The sequence below is a fragment of the Panulirus ornatus genome, chromosome 31, assembly GCF_036320965.1.
Source record: "Panulirus ornatus isolate Po-2019 chromosome 31, ASM3632096v1, whole genome shotgun sequence".
In the NCBI taxonomy this organism is placed as follows: domain Eukaryota; kingdom Metazoa; phylum Arthropoda; class Malacostraca; order Decapoda; family Palinuridae; genus Panulirus; species Panulirus ornatus.
Window position 1 is genome coordinate 13,573,854 of NC_092254.1, and position 16,147 is coordinate 13,590,000.

At 47.4% G+C, this 16,147-nt stretch overlaps 2 protein-coding genes across 2 annotated transcripts in view; one reads left to right on the plus strand and one right to left on the minus strand.

Moving 5' to 3' along the window:
• The window catches only part of LOC139758835 (reticulon-4-interacting protein 1 homolog, mitochondrial-like), a 399,554-nt gene that overhangs the window by 307,038 nt on the left and 76,369 nt on the right, over window positions 1-16,147 (minus strand). The gene's annotated exons all lie outside the window — the stretch shown is intronic.
• Window positions 1-16,147, plus strand: part of LOC139758833 (uncharacterized) — a 295,796-nt gene that overhangs the window by 213,853 nt on the left and 65,796 nt on the right. The gene's annotated exons all lie outside the window — the stretch shown is intronic.

Genomic DNA, 16,147 nt, shown 5'->3' on the forward strand with positions numbered 1-16,147 from the left:
ATATAGAATATCAGCGATTAGTTTTGTTAGTATGACAGTAATCCCATCACACCCGCTCAATTGTGTGACACCACTCCCCACTGTGGAGTTACACACCTACTGATCTAAAGGTAACAATAATACACTATTTCATATCCTTTGCTCAAAGTAGAAATCATTGATTTATATTACAAATCAACGGGTGTAGAAAAGATTTCCCAAATCACACTTTACATATATGGCAAACGGTATTTCTTCCAGTGTGCAGTATATACACTTGGATTACCGTAGCGTACGTGCGTAGATAGCACATGCGTACGTTTACCACAGGTATGCGCAAAGACGTACTGTCTGTACGCGCATGAAATATGTGGTGGGTTGGCAGCATACTGCCTCATACTACTGGAAGGTACAACAAGAGTTCAAGGTCACAGAATTAGCCATTACTTTTCTGGCCACTAAAATACCCCACTACCATTAAGGCTCAGACAGGAGTCAATTTGACATCTGAATACGATATCTTGTACGAGCCTGACGTTTCAGAGGGTCAGAGGTCAAGGTCACAGTGGGAAACACTCGGGTCTCTCTCTCTCTCTCTCTCTCTCTCTCTCTCTCTCTCTCTCTCTCTCTCTCTCTCTCTCTCTCTCTCTCTCTCTCTCTCTTCAATATATATATATATATATATATATATATATATATATATATATATATATATATGAAAACGCACTGGCAGAAATCTTCTCTTGAGCGCAACTAAAAATTTACATTTGCATTACAAGTCTATAGATACAAAAGTTCGATATAAAAATGTTAAAACAAAATATGAATTCATGAAACTTTTCACATTAGATGGAATTAATCAAGAAATGTCTCTGCTTGCACAAGAGGGTGAGGGGGATTACAAATTACTGTTTCCCAAAGTTTCCGTTGAATAGCAGAAATTTTAAGAACGGAAAACACTTAAAAAGTGTATTTGTTTACAGAAAATTAAATGCCTCACGTATCAATTTTCTTACATTATCCAAGGAAATTAATCCAACTGACATCTAAAGTTTTTTCATTATTATCATTATCCTTCTGATCGTATTTATGACGGAAAAATCTGCCCCTAACACATACAACCTTTTCTGTCCAGTATTTTATTTGGGGGACACGAAATCCAATTTTGTGCCAGCAAGACCCTGAGGTGGGAGCTAGGATGTGCACCACAACCCCCACCTTCCTCCTCTTTTTTTTTTTCTACCAGATATCTGTCAAGCGTCCTTCACTGTACTTTAGCCGTCACTTAATCCCATTCATAAGGCACAATAAGAGATGCACAGCTGGAATATCTGTAATAATATCCAACTTTATGGAAAGGGTAAAAAATAGGCAAGCGGCAACTGCGCTCCCCACTACCGGACTTGGAGCTTCTCCCCTTGTTGGTCGCTCAGTGTGGCTGTATCGGCCGCGGAGAACGTTAGGGTGTGCGTGGTGTTCACAAATAAAAATCTCTCGGTAATTACCTGTTCTCAACATCGGTTAATGAAGATCTAGTGATAAATCCAACTGTGGTCGAAGATGGCTAAACTGAAAGTGTGGAGCGGAAGATAAAAATTATTGACAAATGTATTCAGCGGGAATACAGATGCCTAATAAAGTCTCTACGGCTAAATAGTTTTGTATTGTTCAACGATTCCCCTCTCTGGACGCAACGAAATGGCTCACAAACGAAAACCCTCAAACGTCGTAAAGGTGAGATATGACTTTTGAGTACGTTCCCAAAAACAATCATTTCCTTGCTATGTACTACGGGATCGATTTCTCCAATATTATTAACCAAGGATACCATCATCACAGTACCCCATGACTTGGCAGGGTAGTCGGAGATGGCAGTCGACAAACTTGAATTTTTACAAAACTCTGAATGATGTGTAATTGTCCCGTAGAGACTTAAACAGTACGAGAGTGGACACAAATACATACCGGTACATGCTTGTACCGGTGTGTGTGTGTGTATATATATATATATATATATATATATATATATATATATATATATATATATATATATATATAAGATGCATATCTGTGTGTGTGTGTGTGTGTGTGTGTATACTAGTATTGCTCAGCCTGTGACCCACACCACCGTGGCATTAGAGTGGCCAGGACACCTTACAGCCCCCTGACATCAGCCGAGACGGCGACCCCCGCAGTGTATGTTATCCGTGCACGATGCTCTTCATCCCTCGCTGCAATGACTGCACATTCCATCCCCCCCCCCCCCCAAGGGTTTGATTTGGGAAGGAGCACAGTGCTACCTGGAACAGGCGACCTATCCTAGACGTAAGTAGAAGTTGAGCCACGAGGCGTATCAGGGACGTAAGGTAGACGTAACTGTTTACGTCTCCTAGATTCTCGTGTCCTTTCTGTAGTACTAGTCTAACGTCACCAAGTATTTGTACTCTGCCAGTGTCCCTCACCTCTGGGGCAACCCCAGAGACTATATTATTATTATTTTACGCAGCCCTAGGACCTGGCTTTATGCGTTCAACGCGTAGGTATGGTAAGATGGGGCTCCTCTCGAGTCGTGAAGGCCCTCAACGACTCTGTACTCTTCTCCTGACGGTGTATGATACAGCCACGCCGAAGGTGACCTCTTCCTCGCGGTTTTACCACACACATGTGGGCGGAGTCCGAGAACACCGGTGACAGTGTACTATGGACCCCACTGACTACTCTGCCGTCCCTCCCCCCCCCCGTCTCTCTCTCTCTCTCTCTCTGTCTCTCTCTCTCTCTCTCTCTCTCTCTCTCTCTCTCTCTCTCTCTCTCTCTCTCTCTCTCTCTCTCACCACCTTTCTGATGCCCGTCTCCTCCGCCTGCTGGGGGTAGCATGTTACCTGCCCCCCACCGCCACCCATCACCTTTACTTCCACTGTAGTGGCGTCAATATTCGTCCGTTCCGACAATTCCTACTGCTCCAGACTTACAAATTTCATACCGTGCGTATAGTGCATCCCTTTGAACACCAAGCTTACGGACGAGCCTTAGGTATGATGATACAGCCCCTAAGCACGGCGCGCGGTGCGGCCCTTGGGTACGACCTTAGGGCCCTTAGCCATAATGGTACGGCCCGTAAGTACTACGCTACGGCCCTTGGGCATAACGACTCATCCCTTAAGCACGACGGTGCGGACCTTGGGCACTGAGAGACCAGGCTGTCATACCCAAGAATCGTACCTCTGTGCTCAAAGGGTCGTCTCGCCCGTGCTCAAAGGGCCTTGCCCTTGTGCCCCTGGGAGGGTGTGAAAGCTCTCTCCACTATCCCACTCTAGTGGACTCCATAACGAAATGCCCCACTCCAATCAAATTATAGGCCTATATATTTCCTTATGGGAAGTGATTTCATTATTGACATTCAATATCCGAATATTATTGAATTGTGTGTGCGGGGGGGGGGGGGGTTGTTGACTTAGAGGCTGCTCACACTGAACCACAGGGAGGGAGGGGGTAACGTTGGTAGGGTGGTTCACTCGCCTGCAGGCCTTTGCCAAAGGGGAGACCAACCCCCTGGTGTCTGGCTAAGTTCTGTGGTTGCTATGGTGTAGTGGGGGAAGTGTGTGTGTGTGTGTGTGTGTGTGTGTGTGTGTGTGTGTGTGTGTGTGTGTGTGTGTGTGTTTGTGTGTGTGTGTGTGTGTTTGTGTGTGTGTGTGTGTGTGTGTGTGTGTGTGTGTGTGTGTGTGTGTGTGTGTGTGTGTGTGTGTGTGTGTATGTATGATTACCTGTTTGTACTGTATAGGGGAGGGAAGTTTTTACACTTGTGGTGTCCCATCTCTATACCTTATCATTCGACATCTTATATTTCTGAATGTTGTCTGAGTTAATCATGTCTTCAGTCTCTTCTAATTCCAATTATCCAACTTTCTCACACTATAAAAGTACTTTTTTCCCATCTTTTCTAAACAAAGTTTCTTCCTTAATTTAACGTCACGTCGCCTGGTTGTTTAATCCCTACATCTTTCGAAAAACTGTCTACGTCATCAGTCTGGGTCAAAAACTTAAAAGTTATGATCACATCACCTCTAACTCGCCTCTCTTTCAAGGTGGGCCAATGTAACGCTTACATCCTTTCCCTCCATGTAAGTCAGGTTCTCGTAATTCTGATACCACCGTTGATGCCCCCCTCTGGAAATTCTCTCTCAGCTTTGTTCTTTAAGTGCGGAGACCAAAGTTAAGAGGCATAGTCTAATTTAGGCCTTATGTATGACGTACACACAGCTTGCTGATTATTCCCATACCCGTGGACTTAATGGCAATATTTTAATGCCTGCTGGAAGACAGTCGATGTCTAAGAAGAAGAAGAAGAAGAAGACGAAATGGTGTATTGAATCAATTATAAAAAGAGGAGGGTCGGTTAAACAAATGGTCTGTACACAAACACTGGGGTGGCAATCTACTCAAATATTGATGAGACTGGCAATAGCTAGGTTGGGGGCTGTTCTTGGTAAGTGGGTCTGTAATACGAGTTGGGATGAGCTTGATGTGGCTATGGTGCTGAAGTGCTATTCGAGGACGAAGGATCTGAATTAGCCAGAGGGTCAAAGGTGGCGAGAATGGTGCTGTCGCTTCTTCACGAAGTGCTGGATCACGTCCAGGAGAGCCAGTGTGTTCAGCGCCTCTTCACAGGTTTTCCTTGCCCACTCGTCATCTTATCTAACTGCCCATGTTGTGGGCAAGAAGAAAGACCAGGTGCGGGGGGGCACAGATAAATCTGAGATGGATGAAAATTTTTTGTAAGTGTTCTTGCATTCAAATGAAGGGTGTACCTGTGTCATACGTCTCCGAGAAATGTAAATACGACAGCTAGAGGATGTGGTGGAGTCCTTCTTCCATCGTAGTGTACCATCCACAGTGACATCGCTAGGCTTGCCGGATTAAACAACCCGGAGGAAGTTGGACTGGTGCTGTAGTCGGGGGAGACCTTCATAAAAAGGAAATGTGTGATGACTCGATTTCGTCTTCTACTGACAGATGTTTTTGGTCCTTAAACCAAAAACACTTCCAACAACTTCTTGTAATTCAGCCTTTCCTCCTCTCTTGCAACCTGGACAATCTATAATGCTAACTCTCCAACTACTAAATCAGCTCTTTTGGGTACATTTTTTCCTCTAATTAAGTTTGGGTGATTATTGGTTAGAATTTTATTGCTCCCATCTCCTGCTCCTGAAGCTATGTCATCTCTTATATTCTCGAGCAGCGTCTTCCAAATATTATCCCATTTCTAGGGGGACAAGAGTGTGTGTGTACCTCTTATCCAGCACTAATTCCTGCTCGCCTATCTTGCCTCTGTCTAAAAGCCCAGACTTTTCCTTCCACTTGGAAGCATGCTTTGGTGCAGCTCATCCCTAAGAAAGAAGACGCTCAAACCCCTCCAACTATTGCCTCAATACTCTCGCTTCTGTCTCAAACTTTCCCCAAACTCGCACTTTCTCAAACACTCAGAATCCCATTCCATGCTTTCTGATCGATCACTGGTATGGATTTCGCATTGCTACGTCTACTGGTGATCTCCTCCATGGGACTCACCTCTGGTCCTCTACCAGGGATTTTGGTGTCTTATTCATAGCCATCTACATCCCCAGAAAATCTGACACGGTGTGCGACCTAAGTCTTTGCTTTCGTAACTCCCTTCCATTGGTGTCACTGCTTCTCTCTGTTCTATAATGCATTGATTCCTCCCTGACCGCTCCATTGCAGTAGTGGTCGATGGAGTAACCTTCCCCTCTCCTATCCTATCAATCATGGTGTTCCTCGGGGTTCTGTTCTGTTGCCTACTCCCTTGTTGTTACGTGTGTTCCTCGGGGTTCTGTTCTGTTGCCTACTCCCTTGTTGTTACGTGTGTTGCTGTCAGTGTCACTTACTGTCCTGTAATTATAAATAACGCATTTCATGTATCCTAAACCTCCCTTCCCTTCTGACGGGAAGGGGACACTATATGTCCCTCGGCCACATTCGGGGCCCAACTATCACCTTCCTATGTCCATGTACTGTACCCACTGCTCGCTCTATACAGGCCTCCACCTACCCCTTAGATATATCCCCTTCTCCCATACTCTCATTGAAAACTTTGTCTATGTATATCTGGGTAATAGATAATCTAAAACGAAAGATATTCTAAAACTAGAAAAAACTATCTTCTCTCATTAAATGATCTCTCTTTTACTTCAAAACCTTTTCACTCTAATGTTGATGATTCCGCTTTACATACTTCAGTTCGCCTTCCCTTTCCTCCTCCTCCTCCTCCTCCTTCTAAAACCTTCTTTTTCACGCACTTATCACATTTCCTCTTTCATTTCGGACCTATGTAGCATTATGGAGTGGAGGAGCAGTAACCTCGTTCAACTGATAGTGCTAAAACGCCATTTCTCCTTATGTCTCTCTTTCTTGGGATCATTAGTTTCCCCTAAGCTCAATCCCAAAGCATCCAAGTACAACTTTGTAACAACATTAAACATGTTGGGCGTAACTCTGTCCTCCACCCTTTCCTAGAACCTCACACAATCAACGTCACAAAGACTGCTTAAAAGCAAGGGGTGTTGTGCAGGTGTCGTAGTAATTGTTTTTCATGACCATCTTTTTCGTATGAAATACTGCCCCTACATCTGGGGTGGCGTATCCTCCTCCTCCTCCTCTGTGAACTGGAGTATTGCTTCTATGGATGAATAAGAGCGAGCGTCCCATTTGTGTGTCCTGAGGGATCCCACAGGTGAGGGAAGGGCACATGCCTGGCAGCGTTCACTGAGGAAGTGTTGAAAGCCATGGACTGAAACTTCTTAGTCTGCTGATGGTTTTGTTGATCATTATGTTATGTGTGTCCACCTGGTGGAATCATCGAAGGTGAGAAGAACCACAGAAGTCTTGCCGTCCTTCTAGGCTGGGTTAGATATAGTCCAGGAAGGTGGTAGAGATCATCAAATTACCAAACTGAAATTTGCTCGTGTGTGAGTTGCCCAAAGTAAACACAACTTTCACCGTGTAAGCTGGGGATTGGGATGATGGCACCGGGTCGTAACCCAGTGAGGGACTGTAGGCGAACTTACTTCAGTACTGGAATGCCATGGGAAGTTTCCCTTTTATTGTGGCACTTTGGCTGATGGAGACAAGCATCATTGATAAGAACAGAGGGGTTGACTCCCGAACTCGCACGACAGGGGAAGTCTTCCGTTTAGTGGGGGCAACTTTGACAGACGTAGGCAAGCATTATTGATACGAACACAAGAGGGTTGGGTAACTCAAGGTAGAACTGGTGGTAGAGTTTCATATGCAGGTCATTATGGGTATAGGAGACAACGCTGTACCTTGAGACTGTGTTTTGGTGTCTGTCTCGAGATTTCAAAATGAACTGTGTCGAGGGTGTTGGGTATGAGAGGAAGGTATGGTGAAGATAAACGTGTCTGGTAGATGATGGCGGGTTCAGGATCTCATCGGTAAAGTATGGAGAAGGAGTTGTATACTCGTGTGTATGATTCATAGTTGTGTGTTGTGGGAAGAGAGTGTTATGCTACCCCGTCTATTGACCTTGTATATCTGAACCAAGACTTTATTCCTATGTTATGCATACATACACACATACATACACACCAGCCTAAGCTAGGAACCCATTTATCGAACACCGGCGAGGGAAGGATGAACACCTGGAGTGGGTGTAGGCCGACTGCCACCCCGAGGATTCGAACCTATACGAGTTTGACCTCGGGCTGGCCCTTGTGGACTCATACTCAGTGTGTGTGTGTGTGTGTGTGTGTGTGTGTGTGTGTGTGTGTGTGTGTGGCCAGGGAGCCTCATGTTACTGGCTTTACAAGAACCATCAAAACACACTGTCAGCATCACCTCGCAGTGTGCCCAGACCCCCGCACAATCAACCACGTTCTTCATACCTTATATACAAAGCCTCAGGTTGCTACGCAGCCCTGTAAACACCTGTACGTTGTCTACCGTTTTTACAGATATTTACAGTCCCCTTCCGATTTACATCGACAGTTTCGTTAATTAGAATCTTTTCGAGAAACTGAATTTGAAGTCAAGATGAGTTGTGTGGTGGAATAGTTGTTTGTGGTGGTGCAGTGAGGTACTATCCATAGGTCGTCTGTGCGTAGGGGGTGATCATCACCACAACCAACCCTCACCACCACCACTACTACCAGTCCACCTGGGTCATCACCACAACCAACCCTCACCACCACCACTACTACCAGTCCACCTGGGTCATCACCACAACCAACCCTCACCACCACCACTACTACCAGTCCACCTGGGTCATCACCACAACCAACCCTCACCACCACCACTACTACCAGTCCACCTGGGTCATCACCACAACCAACCCTCACCACCACCACTACTACCAGTCCACCTGGGTCATCACCACAACCAACCCTCACCACCACCACTACTACCAGTCCACCTGGGTCATCACCACAACCAACCATCACCACCACCACTACTAGTCCACCTGGGTCACCACAACCAACCATCACCACCACCACTACTAGTCCACCTGGGTCATCACCACAACCAACCCTCACCACCAACACTACTAGTCCACCTGGGTCACCACAACCAACCATCACCACCACCACTACTACCAGTCCACCTGGGTCATCACCACAACCAACCATCACCACCACCACTACTAGTCCACCTGGGTCATCACCACAATCACCAGTACTAATGCCAGTCGCCAGGGTTTCCACCGCTGCAAAACAGTCACCGCCACAACGCACCACTCGCCACCACCACTGCCGTCACCACTTCCACACGCCGTGTCATCACCAGCAGCAGCAGCAGCGGGAGGGGGTCACACAACCAGCAGCAGCGGGAGCACGACAGTGGGTGGTGGAGCATCCTCAAGTCGCATGAAGTTGTAGCCAAACACACACTTGTTGAACGAACTTCAGCTGCGATGGAATATCCCTCATGATGGGGGATCTTCGTGGTCTGCCATGTTTGGTGAGGGAATCTTCATGGCCTGCCATGTTTGGTGAGGGAATCTACGTGGCTTGCCATGTTTGGTGAGGGAATCTTCGTGGCCTGCCAGGTTTGGTGAGGGAATCTTCCTGGTCTGCCAGGTTTGGTGAGGAAATCTTCGTGGCCTACCAGGTTTGGTGGGGGAATCTTCATGGCCTGCCATGTTTGGTGAGGGAATCTTCGTGGCTTGCCATGTTTGTTGAGGAAATCTTCGTGGCCTGCCAGGTTTGGTGAGGGAATCTTCATGGCCTGCCATGTTTGGTGAGGGAATCTTCGTGGCTTGCCATGTTTGGTGAGGGAATGTACGTGATCTTCCATGTTTGGTGAGGGGAATCTTCGTGGTCTGCCATGTCTGGTAAGGGAATCTTCATGGCCTGCCATGTTTGGTGAGGGGAATCTTCGTGGTCTGCCATGTCTGGTGAGGGAATCTTCATGGCCTGTCATGTTTGGTGAGGAAATCTACGTGGTCTGCCATGTTTAGTGAGGGGAATATTCGTGGCTTGCCATTTTTTGGTGAGGGGAATCTCCATTGCCCGCTATGTATAGTCGAGCCCAACTGTATGGATGGTCCACACACGTTCTACAACCCTGCGCGAGACAAGTCCCTGGTGATGGCTCCGTGGTGGCAGCAGTGGCGAAGGCGGGCCATCCAATCCCCGCCCAGTCAAGCAGGCAGGCAAGCAAGCCATCCTCTTGACAATCTCACCTGTGTGGGTGTAACCTGGCCCAGCCCTCACCGCAGCAGTAGCCAGCTCCCACCACATCCCGCCCGCCACCCCAACTGTGTGGGCGTAACTGCCCACACCCACACACCAGCCTATATTTAAAGAACCTGTCCCGTTGGTAAACACTTGTGTTGTTTTCGGAGGGTCTGAGGGCCAATTACCTTCTCGTAATGACACAGTCGACCTCCCCTGATGACTTGATAAACTACAAAAGATTTACAATTTACATTTAACTCGTCACTGGATTACTTACTTTAAACTGTGTGTTTTACGGGAGTTTTACACTCGGTTTGCCCCTCCGTCTCTTACTATTATTATTATTATTATTATTATTATTATTACTATGTATACCCAACCTTTTTTGACGGGGCTCCGGCAAATTTAAGGCTGCACTACCTTCAGTAGCAGGGAAATGATGAAGTCTTTAGAAATGAGAAATTCCTAGAGGAGACTGTACTCCTTTTTTCGTCCAATGACGATCTAATACAGCCTCGACGAAGGCGACTTCCTACACTCGGTATAACCCACTTTAGAGGCGAACACCTGCCACATCATGTACTCGAACCCTGCTCTCGGTTGGCAGGTATGCTTCCTATATATCCCTTGTGGGGGACACCCCTGACCAACCCCCAAAAGCCACTCCACTGGCTGGGAATGCAAGCCCAACCGAATCGTTGACATACATTCGTACCGACATACACACACACACCACATCCATTATGATGATATAGAGAGATAGATAGACGGCGGACTTCTTTTTATTTCTTTTAAGTCCTTACATTCTTGCTAGTGTCGGTAGGGAGCGTGTGTAGGAGGCTCCGTAGTAGCTGTCAACGCTCCACTCCTCCGTCGTAAGAGCAACTTCAGGAATATAGTCAGGTGGTGGAGAGGACACGTTCTATGGAGCCGGACGCATGAGTAGCGGTACAGGGGGAACGGTGGTGGAGAGGACACGTTCTATGGAGCCGGACGCATGAGTAGCGGTACAGGGGGAACGGTGGTGGAGAGGACACGTTCTATGGAGCCGGACGCATGAGTAGCGGTACAGGGGGAACGCGCGAGATCCCTGTGGAGATTACGCGTCTCCTTGTCGAGTGTTCTGTGACTGTAGGTCATTCGTCGCGAATGATATGAGCTTCTCTGTGAGGATGAGATGCCTGGCTTCTATAATATGATCCGAGTGTTGTTGTCGCAACCTATCATCTGTTGGTGTCTAGCTGCGCTCCCATGCTGGATTCTCACGAACCACTTGGGTGCGCGCCTTGTTGGAGACGGCATCCCCTATGCTTCTACAGAGGTTGGTGGTGGCTATAGCTCCAACAGATTGTATATAAAGAACTTCAACTGTGTGGCTTGTGAATTTATAATCTTCGTGATGCTGTAGTCGATTACTAGGGTTGATAAAAGTAATTACTTCCTGGCTGTTTACTGAAACGTTAAAAAAGAAAGATACCCAACCCATATTACTTAAACGCTCAATGCCCTCCCACAGCAGGATTCGAAACTCTAACTACTTATATGCATGAATAGTGGTTAGAGAACCCAATCCCCAAACAAGTGGTTAGAGGTTCGAATCCTGCAGTCGGATGCCCTTGTTATCAGGTAGGTGAGTGGGCCTCCTCCCCTCGTCCTGTGTTGGGCCTCCCTCCCCTGTTGGTGTCCTCTCCACCTACCCTCCCCCCCATACATGTGTAGTACCAGTGTTCAGTGAGTGCAGGGTCAGGCTCATATACTCTTTAGATTCACTGGGTATCAGGTACTGGACGATCACGGAGCAACACATTGTCAACGCACGTTAATAAAGTAATAAATTCTCTAGAGAATAACATTATCTACCTGTCATTTTCTGATTAAATTCATCATAATAATCACTACCACACTTACCTACCACGCAGGTACTGCCACACCATTACCTCCCACAGGATCACTGCTTCCACCGCTTTCACCACACTCGGCGTATTCACTGACACCATAATTCCCTCATCACTTCGCTACCATCGCTGTAATACACCCCAGGAGGACCACAACGCCATCGCCCTTCAAAAACACGACATGACGACCTCTGACCACAACCAGGTGACTAGGGGATGACCCCGACCCCATTGCCTCAGAGGGTCAACCTAGTAGACTCAGGAATGGAACAGTATAAAATACCAGTTCGTTCTCCCTGACGAGGACAGGGCGAATCCCTCGTCTCCCATGGCTTCCTTACCCTTCTTCCTATCCCGAATCCATCCCTTTCCTCCTGCTGGGGATGAAAGGCGGGCTCCCAAGGGTACTCCGTGACGGAAGGGAAGTTGCCCAAAACAATGTCAGATCTTCGACGACAAAACACACACGGACGACAGTTGACCCTCACACATGAGCCCAGTCGTGGCTCTTCCACCTCTTGTCCTGACGGGAATACATATGCATATATTTCTGTCGTGGTGTCTATGAATAATGAATGGCGAAGCCGTATATGTGGGCTGGTGTGGTGGCAACAGCGGGCTCAGGCACCTCGCCGTTGGGAGGATGGCGCGGGTGGCGAACGTAGCAAGGTCCAGAGGGGGGAGCAAGGCATGGTTGACATCAGGTGGCCGGGAGCGCTCTACCTATGTCACACGGGCCCGCGGCTCATCCACGGTGACGCCACAGTACCGTCACACGTGTAGGTACCGGCAGGGATGGTGACTGCAAGGGTAAGGTCATGATCAATAACCCTGTCAGGTATGCCCTTGAGCACCACGATGCGATCTCTACCTTGAGCACCACGGTACGATCCCCGCCTTGAGCACTACTGTACGATCTTTCCCTTGAGCACCACGATGCGATCTCTACCTTGAGCACCACGGTACGATCTCTACCTTGAGCACCACGGTACGATCTCTACCTTGAGCACCACGGTACGATCTCTACCTTGAGCACCACGGTACGATCTTTCCCTTGAGCACCACGGTACGATCTCTACCTTGAGCACCACGGTTCGATCTTTCCCTTGAGCACCACGGTACAATCTTTCCCTTGAGCACCACGGTACGATCTCTCCCTTGAGCACCACGGTACGATCTCTCCCTTGAGCACCACGGTACGATCTCTACCTTGAGCACCACGGTACGATCTCTACCTTGAGCATCACGGTACGATCTCTACCTTGAGCACCACGGTACGATCTTTCCCTTGAGCAACACTGTACGATCTCTACCTTGAGCACCACGGTACGATCTCTCCCTTGAGCGCCACGGTACGATCTCTCCCTTGAGCACCACGGTACGATCTCTCCCTTGAGCTACCACGGTACCATCACCTCTCTCTCTCTCTCTCTCTCTCTCTCTCTCTCTCTCTCTCTCTCTCTCTCTCTCTCCCCGTCATCTGCATCAGGCCACCACAGTAGCGTGCGTGTAATAGTAACAGTTTTGTGTGGTCTTTGATCTGGCCAGGGGTGGCGTGCCTGGCAGTAATTATGGATCTGGACCTTAGACCGCGGATGAGGTCCCCCCCCCCCCTCCAGCCAGTGTTTGTCTGTTTGCCCAAGCACACTGCGTTTGTTTGTCCAGGTATGGTTGCGTTTGTTTGCCCACGTACGGTGCGTCTGTTTGGACTGCTTAAGATGATGCGTTTGTTTGCTCAAGCGTAACACGTTTGTTTGCTCAAGCGTAACGCGTTTGTTTGCTCGAGTATGACACACTCGATCGTTCAAGCTTGGTGCGTTTGTTTGCTTAAGCATGGCCCGTTTGTTTGCTCAAACGTGACACGTTTGTTTGCTTGAACGTGACACGTGTGTTTGCCTAAACGTGACACGTTTGTTTGCTCGAACGTGACACGTTTGTTTGCTCGAACGTGACACGTTTGTTTGCTGAAGCGTGGCACATTTTATTTTTTTGGCTCGAACGTGACACGTTTGTTTGCTCGAGCGAGGCTCGGTTGTTTGCTTAGGTACGTTGCATCTCCCGTAAACACACCAGCAGGAGGCGCGTGCCCCGCTGCAAGATAGCAAGACTACTGTCTCGTTATTAAAGATTGTTGTTATCTATAATTACAGCTGATCATATATTCGTTACTACAGTTCCTGTTGTAATTATCATGATGTATATCTATTGTACACGTACATATACACGAGCCCATATGATTAACTTTTTCAAATTACACACACCCACATACACACACACACACACATATATATATATATATATATATATATATATATATATATATATATATATATATATATATATATATTTATATTTACCAAATGGCGTCCTAGCTACGTCTCTTCGTTATATATCAACTGACTTTTATGTTTTTTCTTGTATCTCCCCTGATGATGTGATTATTACACGAAAGTGCACTTGGGAACTTATCACGTTTCATTTTCCCCGTGGACTCATAGGAATATATATATATATATATATATATATATATATATATATATATATATATATATATATATATATATATATATATATATATATATATATGTATAAGTTTGGGTGGACCTTGGAGGGCGGTGATTGGTGCAGGTGTGGGCGTGAGGGGTTGGCCAGTATTTTTAGCCCCCGCAGCAGCACTGCAGGCCAGTCAATGGTTATGAATATTGGACATGAGATGCCCCTAGTGGCCGCCCCAGCCACGCTTTTATTCCCGCTCGTAGGTAGGTCTGAGTGTGTGTGTGTGTGTGTGTGTGTGTGTGTGAGTGTGTGAAACATGGTTGTACCGCTTAGTGACTCAAATGTTATCTTTTCATTAACAAGAAGTGCGCAACTATTCGTAAGCGCTAGAGTACAAAATAGTTCCAAAGACATTCGCTTGAACGGTCTTCGGTGGGATCCCGCAGCGCTCAGGAGGCCGACCACATCCACTGGGTGGAACCACAGGTCAAGAAGTCCGAAGTTAGGTAAGTGTAAAGCCAATTGACGGAGTAGATATTTATATTTTCACTGAGGAAGTTACATTTAAGGTAAGAGGGATGTTTTTTTTTTTACAGAGTTACGAGACAAGGGTGATGTCCGGGACGGAAAAGAGAAAAAAAATGACTCGTACATGTTTCGGGAATATGGTTTCAGATGGATGCATATCAGGTGGGGTGTTGAAAACTAGGGTGGGAGGGGGACATTTCAGCGCGGATGTGTTCTGTACACTCCAGTACAGTACACCCGTATCAAATATTCTTCGCAACGAAATTTATTCCTAACCCTGGAACGTGTGTGCTCACAGTATTACTGGCCCCGGCTATATAGCCGGCCAGTAGCTGGTCTCTTATGTTGCCGGTTGGACTTCCCTCCCCCTTGCCTACGAATGCATTCAGACGTGTGGGAGACACGAGCCCTAACCACAATGTAAATTCTATGAAAAGTGGTCGGTCAAGCCTCGCTCTATGTATTGTGTTTCTCTCCCTGTCGTAACGCCTAAGGAAGCCGTGATCCAGTACATATCTCGTACGTACCCACATTGCCAGTGCTCGTCTCACACACACACCACAAATAGCAGCCAACACAGCAGGGGAGGTCCAAGAAGAGTACAGTACAGTACAAATAGGTAATTACGTAGAACATGACTACACACACACACACACACACACACACACACACACACACACTCGTGGAGCTCCATTTCTTGGAGCATCCCGACTACAGAACTCTTATTCGTACAATAGAACTCTCTGTCCGTACAACAGAACCACCTACGCGTACTACAGAACCCCCTACCCGTACAACAGAACCCCCTACCCGTACAACAGAACCACCTACGCGTACTACAGAACTCCCTACCCGTACAACAGAACCCCCTACCCGTACAACAGAAACCCCTACCCGTACAACAGAACCCCCTACCCGTACAACAGAACCCCCTACCCGTACAACAGAACCCCCTACCCGTACAACAGAACCCCCTACCCGTACAACAGAACCCCCTACCCGTACAACAGAACCCCTACCTGTACAACAGAACCCCCTACCCACACAACAGAACCCCCTACCCACACAACAGAACCCCCTACCCACACAACAGAACCCTAACCGAACAACAGAACTCCTTACTCGTACAACAGAAATATATCAAGGCAACAGGGATGGGAGTATACCAGTCTCTCTTGATGCAGGTCTTCGGGTTTTCCCGGTGATCAGACGATGAACTGAAACGTTTCACTCAGCTGACCCGCATGGGCCCCAGAGAGATCAGACGACGGACAAAAACGTTTCACTCAGCTGATCCATATGGGCCTCAGAGAGATCAGACGACGGACAAAAACGTTTCACTCAGCTGACCCACATGGGCCCCAGAGAGATCAGACGACGGACAAAAACGTTTCTTTCACAGCTGACCCACATGGGCCCCAGAGAGATCAGACGACGGACAAAAACGTTTCACTCAACTGACCCACATGGACCCCAGAGAGATCAGACGACGGACAAAAACGTTTCACTCAGTTGACCCACATGGGCCCCAGAGAGATCAGA